We start from the raw sequence: 17,118 nt of genomic DNA, 5'->3' as shown, positions 1-17,118 counted from the left end.
AACAACAGAGAAGATTTCACACAAAGGGAAAACTTCTGCTCAAGACGGATCATATTTACAAACCAGGAACACATTTACAGAACAGGGTAATTTGTCAGAACCACAGTGAAGATCTGTCAACGACAGATTCACAGTTCCAAACAGAGAGATCAGATACACAGCAGAGAGCACAGTTACACAACAGGAAAGATATTTCAAAACAGGGCCTATCTTTGTGTAACAGAAAATCCCTTTTCATATATAATCAGCTTTTCCATCTCAGTATCTTGCTGGTTTGCTCGAAGCTTTTCTGTCTCTCATTGTGTGTGTGTCCTAATAGTCTTTTACTGCTGTTCTGTCTGTCTTTCTCTGTCTCTTACATTCGGGGTGATGTTATGTGTTATTATCCAGCCATTGTGAACTTCCCAACACGTGGGCCTTGTTTGAAATAAAAAGAGACAGTGAATAGTTTCCTGGCTCGCGGGCAGCAGTAATAAGCAGAGTGGCGCAGTGGAAGCATGCTGGGCCCATAACCCGGAGGTCGATGGATCAAAACCGTCCTCTGCTATCACGTACTCACTGCATCAAGAAGAAGCGTTCTGCTGCTGCCCAAGGGCAAATCTGGGTTTTCTCGACAGTAAATTTACCTCATCACCTTGATTTCCATTAACGAGTAGCACAGCGTATTTGTCTCAGTTGGTTGGACAGTTTATTCAGCCAGCAGCGCGGGATCAATTCCAGTATCGGTTGAGATTGTTCATGAAGGCCGCGCCTTCTCAGCCTTGCTCTTCGCCTGAGGTGTGAATTCTCCGCTCAAATCACCACCAGTCAGCTCTACCCATTGATGGCTCCCAGAAACAACTGGGACTGTGTACCTTGCTTCAATTTTACAAACAATGGACGAATCATATCTCTGACACATTGTTTAAATATGAAAGCGTGCAAAAAATAAACTGAACATGCGAACTGGATCATCCCAAAAATTTCATTTGGATCATAGTTTTGGAATTTGTCGTTTCAGGAACAATCGCAAAGAACCAAAATCCAAAGACATGCGCAGAAAAGCTCCATCATTCGAACATGCAGCCCGTTACTCTGAAGTCAGACGCTCTACCGTTGCGCTACAAACTCACAGCATTGGCTGCTTTTTACATCAGGGTCATGTTCGGTGAATTCAAAACCAAACCGGGACCAGAGAGGTTAACTGCCTCTCTCTTTACGTTCTCTGGATTTACATCAAATGGAAAAGTAACAGCGAATCAAGATTAACGAGAAAGCAGAAATGCAACATTTTCCTGCGGGAGAAATGTGTTCTTTGTTACGGATGTTAAAACATTTGGGGAGCAATCACTGCATGACGAGGTAGCCGAGTGGTTAAGGCGATGAACAGAATCCATTGTGTTCTGTACGCGTGGGTTTGAATCCCATCCTCGTCGGTAGTGGATTTGTTCTATCGCCTTATTGCCTGTGAACTGATGATTCGTTCAGCGTATTGAGGATCACGGAACCAAATGAAGCTTGGACACACAGGCTTGAGGGGTGAATAGTCCAGAACAATTCGACGTTCCCATATTTCCAATCCGATGAGGAAGCTCGAGCTGACATTCAATTCAGGACACCAGTTTTGGACAGGAGTAAACTTGTGGTTTCAGAACCTCCAAAGCAGACGCCAGCTTCATTTGCGGCCCGAAAAGCAGATTTTGTCTTGCTCAGCCATGAGAACTAGTGCCGTATTAGCTGGATTGGCCATGCTACAAAAGTCCCTCAGTGTCAGGGGACACTGTGAGGTTACGAGGATACAGGCTGGGCGGGATTGTTGTCGGTGCAGGCCCGATGGGCCGAATGTTCTCGTTCTGCCCTGTCGGCATTCTATGAAGTTCGAGGCGGCAGCTTCACTTCTCCGAGAGCATTGATACGCCAGTTCCTAATTTCTTCAAACTTTACCTAAAAAGCCAACTTCGATGAGATTCTGACCCACAACTTTTGAATGTTTCACCAGACAACCTTCTCTCTTCCACCTTCTTCCATCGGAAAAAGATACAACAGTCTGGGGTCACCTACCAACCGACTCAAGAACAGCTTCTGCCCTGCTGCCAGCAGACCTCTGAATGGACCTCCCTTGCATTAAGTTGATCTTTTTCGACACCCTAGCTATGACAGGATTTATTCCCACTTGGAAATAAGTGGACGTATCAGTGAGAGGCAACATGGTTTTGTGAAGGGGAGGTCGTGTCTCACGAACGTGATCGACTTTTTCGACGAAGTGACGAAGATGACTGATGAGGGTAGGGCAATGGATGTTGTCTACATGGACTTCAGTAAGGCCTTTGACAAGGTCCCTCATGGCAGAATGGTGCAGAAGGTGAAATCAGAGGTGAGTTGGCAAGGTGGATACAAAACTGGCTCGGTCATAAAAGACAGAGGTTTGCAGTGGAAGGGTACATTTCTGAATGGAGGGCTGTGAAAAGTGGTGTTCATGATGTGGAGATGCCGGCGTTGGACTGGGGTAAACACAGTAAGAGTTTTGTGGAGATGGCGGCGTTGACCTGGGGTAAACACAGTAAGAGTGCAAGTGGTGTTCCTCACGGATCAGTGCTGGGACCTTTGCTTTTGTAATATATATATAAATGATTTGGAGGAAAATGTAATTGGATTGATTAGTAACTTTGCGGACGACACAAAGGTTGGTGGATTTGCGGATAGCAATGAGGACCATCAGAGGATACAGCAGGATATAGATCGGTTGGAGACTTGGGCGGAGAGATGGCAGATGGAGTTTAATCCGGACAAATGTGAGGTGATGCATTTTGGAAGGTCTAATACAGATAGGAAATATTACAGTAAATGGCAGAACCCTTAGGAGTATTGATAGGCAAAAGGATCTGGGTGAACAGGTACACAGTTCACTGAAAGTGGCAATGCAGGTGGAGAAGGTAGTCAAGAAGGCATACGGCATGTTTGCCTTCATCAGCTGGGGTATTGAGTTGAAAAACTGGCAAGTCTTGTTGCAGCTTTATAGAACCTGAGTTAGGCCCCACTTGGAATATAGTGTTCAATTCTGGTTGCCACTCTACCAGCAGGATGTGGAGGCTTTGGAGAGGGTACAGAAACGATTTACCAGGATGTTGCCTGGTACGGAGGGCATTAGCTATGAGGAGAGGTTGGAGAAACTTGGTTTGTTCTCACTGGAGCGACAGAGGTTGAGGGGCGACCTGATAGACGTCTACAAGATTATGAGAGGCATGGACAGAGTGGATAGTCAGAAGCTTTCTCCCAGGGTGGAATAGTCAATTACTAGAGGGCATAGGTTTAAGGTGCGAGGGGAAGGTTTAAAAGAGATGTACGAGCAGATTTTTTGCAGAGAGAGTGGAACTCGTTGCCGGGGGAGGTAGTGGAAGCAGATACGGTGGTGACTTTTAAGGGGCGTCTTGACAAGTACATGAATGAGATGGGAATGGAGGGATATGGTCCCCGGAAGGGTGGAGGTTTTCAGTTAAGTCGGGCAGCATGGTCGGTGCAGGCTTGGAGGGCCGAAGGGCCTGTTCCTTTGCTGTAATTTTCTTTGTTTGTTGTTTTTTATTATTTGTTCTATGATTCTTCATTCTGCATTCTCTCCTTTCCTTCTCTATGAACGGTATGCTTTGTCTCCACAGCGCACAAGAAAAATACTTTTCACTGTATACTAATACATGTGACAAGAAGAAATCAAATCAAATTAAATAAAACAATGATGAGAAGTCCTACATGGCATTCCTTGCGCCACAGATCCGCAGCTGCAGCGCTCATACTGCAACAAAGAGTGATCAGAGCAGAAAGTGGATCTTGCTGAAATAATAGGAAAATTCCAATTGGTTTCAGTTCAACATTTAAGCAAACGAGCAAATAAACGCGACACGTCCTGATAGGGAAAGGGTATCGTGGGGAAAAAAATCCGCCGTGGGGGCGGGGGGGGGGGGGGGGGGGGTGGGTGGCGGGGGGGGGTGGGTGGCGGTGGGGTGGTGGATGCTGTTTTTGTGGTCTACATTGGGACAAACAACGTTATCTCTGTGAAATCGATTCTAAACATGAAATGTTCACTGATTTCTCATGATTAACTATAATCCTCTTTTACTAACATTGGCAAGACGAGGAAAAAGGACTAGGTTGGGGATTATCAGGAACGAGAAAATAAATTTAAGAACAGGTCCTCAAGGGTTATAATCTCTGGATTATTACCCGAGCCACATAAAAATTGGTATCGGGGTCATTGGCATAATGTAAGATTCACTGGACTGAAGCCTGGGGCTGATCATAGGTTCAAGGTGACGGGGTGGGGGGGGGGGGGGGGGGTGGCGGCTGCGGGGGAGGTGTAACACGGGTATCAGAAGGACGTATTTTACGCAGAGGATGGTGGGGGCCGGGAATGCGCTGCTGGGCAAGGTGGTGGAGGCGGACACACTGGGAACGTTTAAAACTTATCTAGATAGCCACATGAATGGAGTGGGAATGGAGGGATACAAAATAATGGTTTAGTTTCGACCAGGGAGTGGCGCGGGCTTGGAGGGCCGAAGGGCCTGTTCCTATGCTGTATTGTTCTTTGTTCTTTGTTCTTTTTTCTTTGTTACGAGGAGTGATTAGACAAATGAGGGCCTTTTTCTCTGGGGTTTGATTGCATTTTTCAGGATTTGATGGTGGGGGTCAATAGAACATAGAACAGTACAGCACAGAACAGGCCCTTCGGACCACGATGTTGTGCCGAGCTTTATCTGAAACCAAGATCAAGCTATCCCACTTCCTATCATCCTGGTGTGCTCCATGTGCCTATCCAATAACTGCTTAAATGTTCCTAAAGTGTCTGACTCCACTATCACTGCAGGCAGTCCACTCCACACCCCAACCACTCTCTGCGTAAAGAACCTACCTCTGATATCCTTCCTATATCTCCCACCATGAACCCTATAGTTATGCCACCTTGTAATAGCTCCATCCACCCGAGGAAATAGTCTTTGAACGTTCACTCTATCTATCCCCTTCATCATTTTGTAAACCTCTATTAAGTCTCCCCTCAGCCTCCTCCGCTCCAGAGAGAACAGCCCTAGCTCCCTCAACCTTTCCTCATAAGACCTACCCTCCAAACCAGGCAGCATCCTGGTAAATCTCCTCTGCACTCTTTCCAGCGCTTTCACATCCTTCTTATAGTGAGGTGACCAGAACTGCACACAATATTCCAAATGTGGTCTCACCAAGGTCCTGTACAGTTGCAGCATAACCCCACGGCTCTTAAACTCCAACCCCCTGTTAATAAAAGCTAACACACTATAGGTCTTCTTCACAGCTCTATCCACTTGAGTGGCAACCTTTAGAGATCTGTGGATATGGACCCCAAGATCTCTCTGTTCCTCCACAGTCTTCAGAACCCTACCTTTGACCCTGTAATCCACATTTAAATTAGAGAGGAATGATTTCTGCTGGTGGGGGCTGGGAGGACCCTGAGACCTGGTTTGCGGGGAGGATGGGTAGAGAGAGAGAGAGAGAGGGTCAGCGTTTAACACCGGGAGACAGACCGGACAGGAGAGAAGCTGGGTAACCCTTGAGGCCGCTCCAAGTTTGGGAATCTTGGCCTCCCCCAAAAGGGAATCAGTGAATTGTTCACCCAAGATCGATAGCTTCTTGTTAACAGTGGTTATTAAGGGTGAGGGGGTAAAGGGGTGAAGGTGGAGATTGGAAACCAAGCCGTCTTCACCTTCTTGAATAACACAGCTGGCTCGAGGGACTGAAAGGACTTATCCAGCTCCCATGCCTTGCGAGCAGATATCTCACAGCACTTTGGGGGCTGCAGAAGGTTACAGAGATAGGGAGGATTGTAGTGGTTGGTGGAGGTAGGAGAGAAAACAATTGTTGTACTGTCTAGAAGAGGTTACAGAAAGTTGGAGGGGTGTAGGAGCTGGAGGCGATTATAGAGATAGAGAGGGTTGTAGTGACTGGAAGGCATTACAGAGATAGGGAGGTTCGTAGAGGCTGGAGGAGGCTATAGATATAGGGAGGGGCATACGGCCTGGAGGAGGTTACAGACATAGGGTGGGATGTAGGGGGCTGGAGGAAGTTACCAAGATAGGGAAGGTGTAGGAGCTGGAGGAGGCTACCCAGATAGGGCGGGTGTAGAATGTGGAGGAGGTTACACAGATAGAGAGCGGTGTAGGCAGCTGGAGGACGTTACAGCCATAAAAAAGGTTGGTGGGGCTGCAAGATGTTACAAATATAGGGAGGGTTGTAGGGGCTGGAGGAGGTTACAGAGATATTGTGATATAGATATAAGAACAAAGAACAGTACAGCACAGGAAACAGGCCCTTCGGCCCTCCAATCCTGTGCCGCTCCTTAGTCCAACTAGACCAATCGTTTGTATCCCTCCATTCCCAGGCTGCTCATGTGACTATCCAGGTAAGTCTTAAACGATGTCAGCGTGCCTGCCTCCACCACCCTACTTGGCAGCGCATTCCAGGCCCCCACCACCCTCTGTGTAAAAAAACGTCCCTCTGATGTCTGAGTTATACTTCGCCCCTCTCAGCTTGAGCCCGTGACCCCTCGTGATCGTCACCTCCGACCTGGGAAAAAGCTTCCCACTGTTCACCCTATCTATACCCTTCATAATCTTGTACAGGGATATAGATATGCAGAAATGACGATATTTTATTTCCGATTTTTCAAACAACAAGAGGAAATAGATTAATTCGCGATAAATTCGCTGGCAGTATTCCGATGGATTTAAAGTTAATCCCGAGAGAGGTATTAATGGTGGCCGATGTAACCCAGGATGCAGCGCGTTAATGAATACGATCTATCTCGTTCCGAATGGTTCACACTGCGCAGGCGCTATTTGGCCTCGCCCCGGAAGGTCGTCCGTCTACGTGGGGCATGCGCAGTGCGGCTCCCGGAAGCTGAGCGGAACTATGCAGGAGCTCCAACAGCGAGTCTCAGCTGCTCTCAGAGTCCGAATCAAAGCCACCGGGTGCGGCATCGCGAGACGGATGGTGCAGCGAGGCCATCCTCACCGTCCCACATGGAATAGTGTGAGTGAGAGGAAACAGAGTAGTGGTTAATGGTTGTTTTTCAGACTGGAGGAAGGTTTCCAGTGGAGTTCCCCAGGGCTCGGTGTGAGGAGCCCTGCTCTTCCTGATATATATTAATGACACACAGCTTGGTGTACAGGACACAAGCTCAACATTTCCACACGCCACCAAACTTGGAGGCATTGGCAACTGTGAGGAGGAAAGTGGGAAACTTCAAAAGGACACAGGCAGCTTGGTGGAATAGGAGTGGTGCAGTGGTTAGCACTGCTGTCTCACAATGCCAGGTTCAATTCCTGGCTTGGGTCACTGCGGAGTCTGCACACAATCTCTCTGTGTCTGCATAGGTTTCCTCCCAGAGTCTGAAAAACGTGCTCGTTTGGTGCATTGGTCATGCTTAATCCTCCCTCAGTGTACCCAATCAAGCACCGGAGCGTGGTGGCCAGAGGATTTTCACAAAAGCTTCATTGCAGTGTTAATGTAAGCCTACTTCTAACACTAATAAATAAACAAACTTTAAAACTGGCAGTGAGGAAACTTCCAGCACCGATTGCCCTGTGGCTGCCCCTGGGGGAGTCATGTCCGCTCTCAGTGCCTGGGCAAGTCAGTGTGTTGGATAGAGCGCTTTCTGGGGTGCAGGGAATTGTTTTTGTTCATTCACGTGCTGTGGATGTCGCTGGCTTGTTAGGCCATTTCAGAGGGGATTTAAGAGTCAGCCACATTGCTGTGTGTCTGGAGTCACCTGTTGGCCAGGGCAGGTCATGTAGGCAGATTTCCTTCCCGAAAGGGACATCAATGAATCAAATGGGTTTTTTACAGCATGGCCATCATTCGGCTTTTGATTCCAGATTTTTATTGAGTTCATATTTCACTCTTTGCTGTGGTGATATTCAGGTCCCATTGCATTACACTGGATCTCTGGATCACTAGTCCAGCGACAATACCACTACGCCATCATGTGGGAACTGTGGCTGCCATTGGCAGATATCAATAAGTGTTTTATTGCAGGATGATTGTCAGTGAGCTGAAACATGAACTCTGTTTCTCTCTCCACAGATGCTGCCTGAGCCCATGTGTGTTCCCAGAATTTTCACCTTGTTTCAGATTTCCAGTGTCCACATAATTTTACCGGTGAATCATTGCAGCTGTTGCTCAGAAAACTGAAGCCAGAAATAGACAAATTAAAAACCATTTTTAATCAGGGTGGATGTTGGACGTGGCAGTCAGTCGCTCACTTTCTGTGAAGGTATGTTCTTGTTGGCTGATTTTGAACTGGATTGTAAATTGAGGAGATGCTGATGGATTTGTGATAAAAGATCACTAACTGTTTCCTACACAGTGACAGAGACATTGCATGCTCACATATGATGGACAGAGAATCAAATCCACGCAGATGCAATATCAGACTGAGTTAATTCCACACTGAAATACAGTAACAGAGACTGACAGACACAGAGTGAGTCCCACACTGACATAAAATCAGAAAAGAAAATGGAGCAGGAGAAGGCCATTCAGCCCATTAGGCCTGCTCTGCCATTCAATAAGATCATTGCTGATCTGATTGTGCCTCAACTCCTCTTTCCTGCCTGTCCCCACAATGCTTGACTATCTGATAAATCAAAACTATGAATAACTCAGACTTGAATCTATTCAATGACCCAACCTCCACTTTCTCAGTAACAGTGAATTATCAAGATCATAAAGATCTATTGTAATTATCAAGATCACTTTTAGAGAATAACTTCCTCCTCATCTCAGCTAGATTAATTGGCGTAGCTTCAGGCCCTTACTCTCAGGAGCATAGGATATATCTCCTCATTGCATGACATTGTTTGTGAAGCAGGTTCAGGGGACCGAATGGCCTGCTGCTAATTGATTAAAATGTTTAGTGATGGTGGTATAGTGGTGAGCATAGCTGCATTCCCAGCAGCTGACCCGGCTTCGAATACCGGTCATCACAGTCTGTTGATCTTAACTCAGGATGTGGAGATGCTGGTGTTGGACTGGGGTAAACACAGTAAGAAGTTTAATAACACCAGGTTAAAGTCCAACAGGTTTATTTGGTAGCAAAAGCCACACAAGCTTTCGGAGCTCCAAGCCCCTTCTTCAGGGGAGTGGGAATTCTGTTCAACACCTGAACAGAATTGTTCCTGGGAATTCTCACCTGAAGAAGTGAAATTTCTTCACCAGTGAAATTCTATAATCTCCATTTAAATAAGAAACACTTTATTTTAAACTGTTTCCTCTCGTTCTAGTTTCCCCCACAAATGGCAACATCCCTCTCAGCATCTGCCCTGTCAAGCCCCCTCAGGATCTGATATGTTTCAGTAAGATCATCTCTCATTCTTCCCAACTTGCTTCAACTTTCCTCATAAGATAACTCCTTCATCTCAGGAATCAGCCCAGTGAACCTTCACTGAATTGCCTCTAATGCAAGTATATCCCTCCTTAAATAAGCAGATGAAAACTTTACACCGGATTCTTACTTGTTGTTGCACCAATGTCCTGTAGTTGTAGCAAGATTTCCATAATTTTAGACTCCATCCCTCCTGGAATTAAGATCAACATTCCATTTGACTTTCCAATTATTTGCCATATCTGCAAATTAACATCCTGTGATTCATGTACAAGGACAGCCAGATATTTCAGGATTGCCATTTCTCTCCACTTAAACAATGTTCTTTTTTCCTATTCTTCCCACTAAACTGGGAAACCTTTTCCTACATTGTATCTTGCCTGCTAAATTTGTGCCCACTCACTTAACCTGTCTGTATCCCCTTGCAGACTCTCTGTGCCCTTCTCACAATCTGTTTTCCCACCTATCTATTGTCTCAAAATTGGGTGATGGTCTGTCCTTCTTCTGAGTCACTCATATTGATTGTAAATAGCTGAGAACCCAGCACTGATCCAGATGGCGCTCAATTCGCTGCAGTTTGCTAAGTTGACAGTGACCCACTTCCATACAGTAAGAGACTGACAGACAGAGATTTACTTACATTATTACAGATTGACAGAGTGAATTCAAAATACAGTAACACAAATTATCAGTGTGTTAATGCCACACTAAAATACAGTAATGGAAACTAAGGTATAGAAACACAGACTGACAGAGGGAGTTAATTACACATTCAATTCCACCAAGAGAGACTGGGAAAGAGCTAATGCTGCATTTATATACAGTAACAAAGACTGACGGTGAATTCCACTCTCGCATGCAAAACAGAGCTGAACAGAGAGTTAATGCCCCATTCACAGATAGCAATAGAGAATAACAGATACAGAATTAATTCCATCCTCACGTACACTAATGAAGATGGACAGAGAAGTAATGGCTGAAGTTGCTTGAGTTCCAGATGACCAAGGCTGCTCTCCTCTTTCATGAATAACCTCATCCAGTACAGGAATTGAACCCATGCTGCTGGCATCACTCGACATCACAAACCAGCCATCCAGCCAACTGAGCTAACTAACCAACCGATCAGTTAGTCTCTGTTTCTCTGTTTCAGTGTGAAATTACCTCTGTCCTGTCTTAGGGGTCGGTTTGCTCAGTTGGCTGGGTGGCGGGTTTGTGGTGTGGAGTGACCCCATTCCCCAGCAGCAGATCCAGCAATGCTTCCTTCCTCGTTTGACCAAGAACATTCCGGTCAAGCAAATTCTGTTGAACACAATTCACAAATTCCCAGATATATGAATGTGTGAATTAGGAGCAGGCATAGGCCACTTGGCCCCTCCAACCTGCTCCACTGTTCAATAAGATAATGGCTGATCTGATTGTAATATCAAACCTACATTCCTGCCAACCCCTGATAACCTTTCACCCCCTTGTTAAACAAGACTATATCGAGCTTTGCCTTAAAAATACTTAAATGTTGCTTCTGCTTCCTTTTGTGGAAGAGAATTCCAGAGATTCACGACCCTCTGAGAAAAAATACTCTCCTCATCTCCACCTTATGTTTCGCAGTGACTCCTAGTTCTAGATTCTCCGACAAGAGGAAACATCTTCTCCATATCCACCCTGTCAATACACCTCAGGATCTTAAAGGTTAAGATCAAGGCACCTCTTACTCTTCTTTACTCTCGTGGATCTAAACCCAACCTCTTCAACCTTTCTTCACAAGACAACCCGCTCATTCCTGGTATTAGTCCATTAAACCTTCTCTAAACTGTTTCTAGCACATTTACATTTTTCCTTAGATATGGAGAGCAGTACTGTACACAATACTCCTGATGTGGTCTCACCAATGCCCTTACAACTGAAGCGTAAACGCCTTACTTTTGTCATCAATTCCCTTCACAATAAACAATAACATCCTATTAGCTTTCCTACTTAATTGCTGGACCTCTATACTTGTCTTTTACGATTCATGCACGAGGACAACCAGATCCCTCTGCACATCAGAGCTCCATAATCTCCCACCATTTTGATAATGCACTTTTTATTCTTCCTGCCAAAATGGATGGTTTCATATTTGCCCACATTATGTTCCATTTGCCAGATTTTTGTGCGTTAACTTCACCTACAATGTCCCTTTGTAGCCCGCTTGTGTCATCTTCACAATTTATTTTCCCACCTATCCATTGTGTAATCAGCAAATTTATCAACCTTACCTTCAGTCCCTTCATCCAAGTCATTTATATAAATTGTAAAAAGTTGAGGCCCCGGCACTGATCCCTGTGGCACATCATTCATATCCTGCAAACAAAAAAATATCCACTGACGCCAATTCGATTTCCTGTTACCGAACAAATCCTCATTCCATCCCAATATGATACCTGCTACACCATGAGCTTTTGTTTTTCACAACAACCTTTCATATGGCAAGTTACCAAATCACAGAATTTCTACGGTGCAGAAGGAGGTCATTTGGCCCATCATGTCTGTACCGGAGCTTCATAGAAATGAATCATAGAAACCCTACAGTGCAGAAGGAGGCCATTCGGCCCATCGAGTCTGCACCGACCACAATCCCATCCAGGCCCTACCCCCCACATATTTACCCGCTAATCCCTCTAACCTACGCATCTCAGGGGCAATTTTAACCTGGCCAATCAACCTAACCCGCACATCTTTGGACTGTGGGAGGAAACCGGAGCACCCGGAGGAAACCCACGCAAACACGAGGAGAATGTGCAAACTCCACACAGAAAGTGACCCGAGCCGGGAATCGAACCCGGGACCCTGGAGCTGTGAAGCAGCAGTGCTAACCACTGTGCTACCGTGCCGCCCACTTCTGGAAATCTAAGTACAGTACATCCAGCTTCTGGAAATCTAAGTACAGTACATCCAGCAGTTCCCCTTTATCCACAGCACATGTGACTCCTTCAAAGAAATCCAATCAATTGGTCAAACATGATTTCCATTGCACAAAACCACAATGGTTAAACAAAAGCCTGAATACTTTGAATGTTTCCAAGTGCGTTACATTAACATCTTTAATAATGGCTTCTAACATTTTCGGTCTCAGAGATATTTGGCAAACTGGCCTGAAGTTTCCTGCTTTCTGTCTCCCTCCCTTTTTGTATAAAGGAGTTGCATTTCCTATCTTCTAATTTAATTGAATCTTGCCAAATGAAGGGAACTTTGAACAATTGATGCATCGACTATCTCATTCGCCACTTCTTTCAAGACCTCAGGGTGAAGTCCAACAGCCCATGGACCCAACAATTGGCTCATACACTTCCCTGGTGATTGTAATTTTCGTGAGCTACTCCCACCCTTCAGTTTCCTGATTTACAGCTATTTCTGGGATGTTACTTCTATCGTGAAGACTCGTAATTGTTTAATTCATGTGTCATAGTACAGCTTTCCATTCAGTTCCCAAGACACACTTTCTATGGGACCAACATTCACTTTGTTAAATCTTTCCTTATTTAAATATCAACAGAGAATCTGACTATCCATCTTTATATTACTAGTTAGCTTTCTCTCAAGTTTTTCCCTCCTTATCAATCTTTTTGTCATTCTTTGATGTTCTTTATATTCTTTCCAATCTTCTGACCTGCCTCTCCTCTTTGCGCAAAGATGTCTCCTTTTTCTTTAAGATTAATATTTTCTCCAAATATTCTTGCTAACCACAGCTGACAGAGCCTTCCCATGTAATTTATGTTGTTCTTTGGAATGTATCTTTTGTTTGTATTTTGAAGTATCCCCTTAAATGTCTGCCACTCAGCCTCTATTGATCATAGAATCATAGAAACCCTCCAGTGCAGAAGGAGGCCATTCGGCCCATCGAGTCTGCACCGACCACAATCCCACCCAGGCCCTACCCCCACATATTTACCCGCTAATCCCTCTAACCTACGCATCCCAGGACTCTAAGGGGCAATTTTTAACCTGGCCAATCAACCTAACCCGCACATCTTTGGACTGTGGGAGGAAACCAGAGCACCCGGAGGAAACCCACACAGACACGAAGAGAATGTGCAAACTCCACACAGACAGTGACCCAAGCCGGGAATCGAACCTGGGACACTGGAGCTGTGAAGCAGCAGTGCTAACCACTGTGCTACCGTACCGTGATCTTTCCCTTAAGCAACTTGCCAGTTCACTTTAACTAGCTCCACTTTTATGTCCTCATAATTGCCCTTATTTAAGTGTAAATACTCATCTTGAACTCAATTCTCTTCCTCATCCTGAATGTAAAGTCAATCATTTTATGATTACTACTACTTCAGGATGCCTTCACAATGAGATTATCAATCAGTCCTGTCTCATTGCACAATCCCAGCTCCAGTACAGCACCACTCTATAGTTCTTGTACATCTGTAATCTCCTTGCAGATTTGCTCCTCTGTCACTTTATCAACATACCTCCCTTTTTTCCCTTCTCTATCATTTCTGATCACTTAGTATTGAATAGTAAGCATGCAGCCCCCTCCATTTCGACACCACATTTTCATCATTGCCTGTGTATTGTATTCCCATGTGGCTATTTGTGCTTCTAACTCACCAACCTTATTCACCACACTTTGTGTGATTACTCACATGCATTCTAAACCTCTCCTTGTCTTCCTCTTGAATTCCTTCTTCATCTGCTCGTTTCTTATATGGTCCTTCTCTAGATATTCCTGTTTCCGACTTCTATATACTTGTGCCTACTCCCCTGCCAGTTTAGTTCAAACCCTCCCCATCCACAAGAGTGACCCTCCCCATGAGGACACAGAGGCATTGAATACAGAATCATGCAAGTTATGCTGAGCCTTTAGAAAGCTCTGATTGGACCACAGCTGGAGTATTGTGTCCAGTTCGACTCAGCACACTTGAGGGAACATGTGAGGATTATTCAGCGGATGCAGAGGAGATTTACCAGAATGGTTTCAGCAATGAAGAGTTTTAGCCATCATGTTAGGTTGGAGAAGCTAAGGTTGATCTGTTTGGAGCAAAGCAGATTGAGGGGGAGGTCTGATAGAGGTGGACAGGATCATGGCAGATGTGGATCAGGTAGACAAAGAAAAGCTGATCCCATTCACGGATAGTACAGGGACTCGGGGGCACAAGTTGAATGTTTTGGGAAGAGACAGAGAGGGGATGTGTGGAAGAACTTTTCATGCAGTGAGTAACAACCTGGAAGTCGCTGCCTCTGAGGGTGGAAGCAGAGACAATGAATAATTTCAAAGTGGAATTGGGATGAACATTTGAGGCAAATATACTTGTAGGGCTATGGGATAGAGCAGGTGAATGGGACTGACTGGATTGTTCCATGGAGAACCAGCATGAACTGGATGTTGTGAATCGCCGCCTCTTGTACAGTAATGACTCTAGTTCCAGTCTCCCCTGGCTTGTTATTGTAAGAAGTCTCACAACACCAGGTTAAAATCCAACAGGTTTAATTGGCAGCACAAGCTTTCTGAGCACTGCCCCTTCATCAGGTGAGGAGGAGTTATGTTCACAAACAGGGCACATATAGACACAAACTCAATTTACAAGATAATGGTTGGAATGTGAGTCTTTACAGGTATACACGTCTTAAAGGTACAGACAATGTGAGTGGAGAGAGGGCCAAGCACAATTTAAAGAGGTGTGTAAATTTCTCCAACCAGGACAGTTATGAAATTTTGCAAGCTGAGGCAAGTCATGGGGGTTATAGATAGTGTGACACGAACCCAAGATCCCGGTTGAGGTCGTCCTCGTGTGCGGAACTTGGCTATCAGTTTCTGCTCAGCGACTCTGCGTTGTCGTGTGTCGTGAAGGCCGCCTTGGAGAACGCTTACCCGAAGATCAGAGGCTAAATGCCCATGACTGCTGAAGTGTTCCCCGACTGGAAGGGAACACTCCTGCCTGGTGATTGTCGAGCAGTGTTCGTTCATCCGTTCTCATAGTGTCTGCTTGGTCTCCCCAATGTACCATGCCTCAGGACATCCTTTCCTGCAGCGTATCAGGTAGACAACGTTGGCTGAGTTGCAAGAGTATGTACCGTGTACCTGGTGGATGGTGTTCTCATGTGAGATGATGGCATCCGTGTCGATGATGGGCCGAATGGCCTTACTTCCGCTCCTATGTCTTATGGTCTTATGATCCGGCACGTCTTGCGGAGGTTGCTGTGGCAGGGTTGTGTGGTGTCGTGGTCACTGTTCTCCTGAAGGCTGGGTAGTTTGCTGCGGACAATGGTCTGTTTGAGGTTGTGCGGTTGTTTGAAGGCAAGAAGTGGGGGTGTGGGGATGGCCTTGGCGAGATATTCGTTCAACGCTGGCAGCTCCACATAATTGTTATTGGACAGTGAAGATTGGAAACAGAGGCAGACAGTCAGGATGTGGGGAGTTAGACAAAGAGCAGCTCTTGCAGGCACCAGGTGAGAATGAGGATGGACACATTTTAAATGGAGACTGTTTGGTTATGATTACTATCTGGTTAATCACAGCGGAGCAATGAATGGAAATATTACCAATGTCTCTGCTCCATCCGGTTATCCCATTCATGGAGCAGTGCAGGGTTTCAGTTCTATCTGAATGTCATTGAATTGTTGTAGCGCCTACCGCCACTGATTATGCATCTCTTACACAGACACTGAGGCCTGCAGTCAGACATTGACAATGTTTGTATCACTGGGGTTCCTTTGTGGCTGTTCATTATGATTATATACTGAGATTTAATTGAAGGCCTGTGTATTGTTCCCTCATTGTACTTGGGTTACAAAGAATACATTATTCCTGACAGGCAAATCATTGAACCAATCAAGGTTAGTTTGAAGTTTCTTCCACCTGAGTTGCAATGAACAGTGCAGCGAGTTCCTCACATGCAGTATGCATGTTCTCTCTCTCAGTGCATCAGTTCCACAGTCTCAGGCAACGGAACTAGTTCCAGAGACACATTTTCAATCCAACAATCAATCAGAGCAGGAGAAACAGACATTGTCTCCATGTCTTCCCAAGTCAGTACCACTGACAGGTTGATAGATAAATCCCAGTCCGAATTCTCAGCCGCTATCAGATTGTCAGTGTGTCTGTCAGACAATATGACAGAATTAGCTGCAATTCAATTAAATACCAGATAGAACTGAATGATAGTATAACCTGAGACACCAACTGTGATTAAAATAAGAATTCATATAAATTTGATGAGTAAAGATTGAGATATAGATCACAAACCGAACTAATGCCTCATAGTCTATGGCAAATATTCTATTCTTGCAGTGAAAACTGAGCTCAACATTCGAGTATCAACTCCTTACAAACAGAATGAATAATGAAGGCATCAATTTGAGTAATAAAATTTGAATAACACTTTATTTCACTTTGCAATGATTGTGAGATGAAAAGATCCATGCTCCTTCCCAATTGTGTCCAAATAGAAAGTGATTTAAAACTGAGTGAAACTCTCAATTATTTCATTAAAACCCACAGCATTAATGGTCTGTTTCTGTGCTGAAATTTCAACATGGAATAAACTCAGATTGTTAAACAGTCCCAGAGCCTGAGGTTATGTAATGAATCCCACACTGTCAAAGCAGCAGAGACGACAGATTCAGAATCATTGTCAAGCACTTGTCCATTACCAGACACTGACTGATGCAGACTGTTACTGAACTCACTGACACTCCCTGAGCCTGATCCTGAATGGCACTAATCAGTCTGACACACGTATATGGTGCCACTGATC

The 17,118-nt window shown here is 45.1% G+C and overlaps 1 long non-coding RNA gene across 1 annotated transcript in view; it reads left to right on the top strand.

Annotated features, from left to right (window-relative positions):
* Window positions 1-6,885: 6,885 nt before the first annotated feature.
* The window catches only part of LOC144485434 (uncharacterized), a 664,084-nt gene continuing 653,851 nt past the window's right edge, over window positions 6,886-17,118 (top strand). The window contains exons 1-2 of the long non-coding RNA XR_013496168.1: window positions 6,886-7,026; window positions 8,080-8,269. This is a non-coding gene — a long non-coding RNA (uncharacterized LOC144485434). The remainder of the gene's footprint in view (window positions 7,027-8,079; window positions 8,270-17,118) is intronic.

This window comes from Mustelus asterias, unplaced genomic scaffold (genome assembly GCF_964213995.1).
Source record: "Mustelus asterias unplaced genomic scaffold, sMusAst1.hap1.1 HAP1_SCAFFOLD_194, whole genome shotgun sequence".
NCBI lineage: Eukaryota > Metazoa > Chordata > Chondrichthyes > Carcharhiniformes > Triakidae > Mustelus > Mustelus asterias.
The sequence above is the reverse complement of the archived record's forward strand: the minus strand, read 5'-3'. Positions and strand labels throughout refer to the sequence as shown.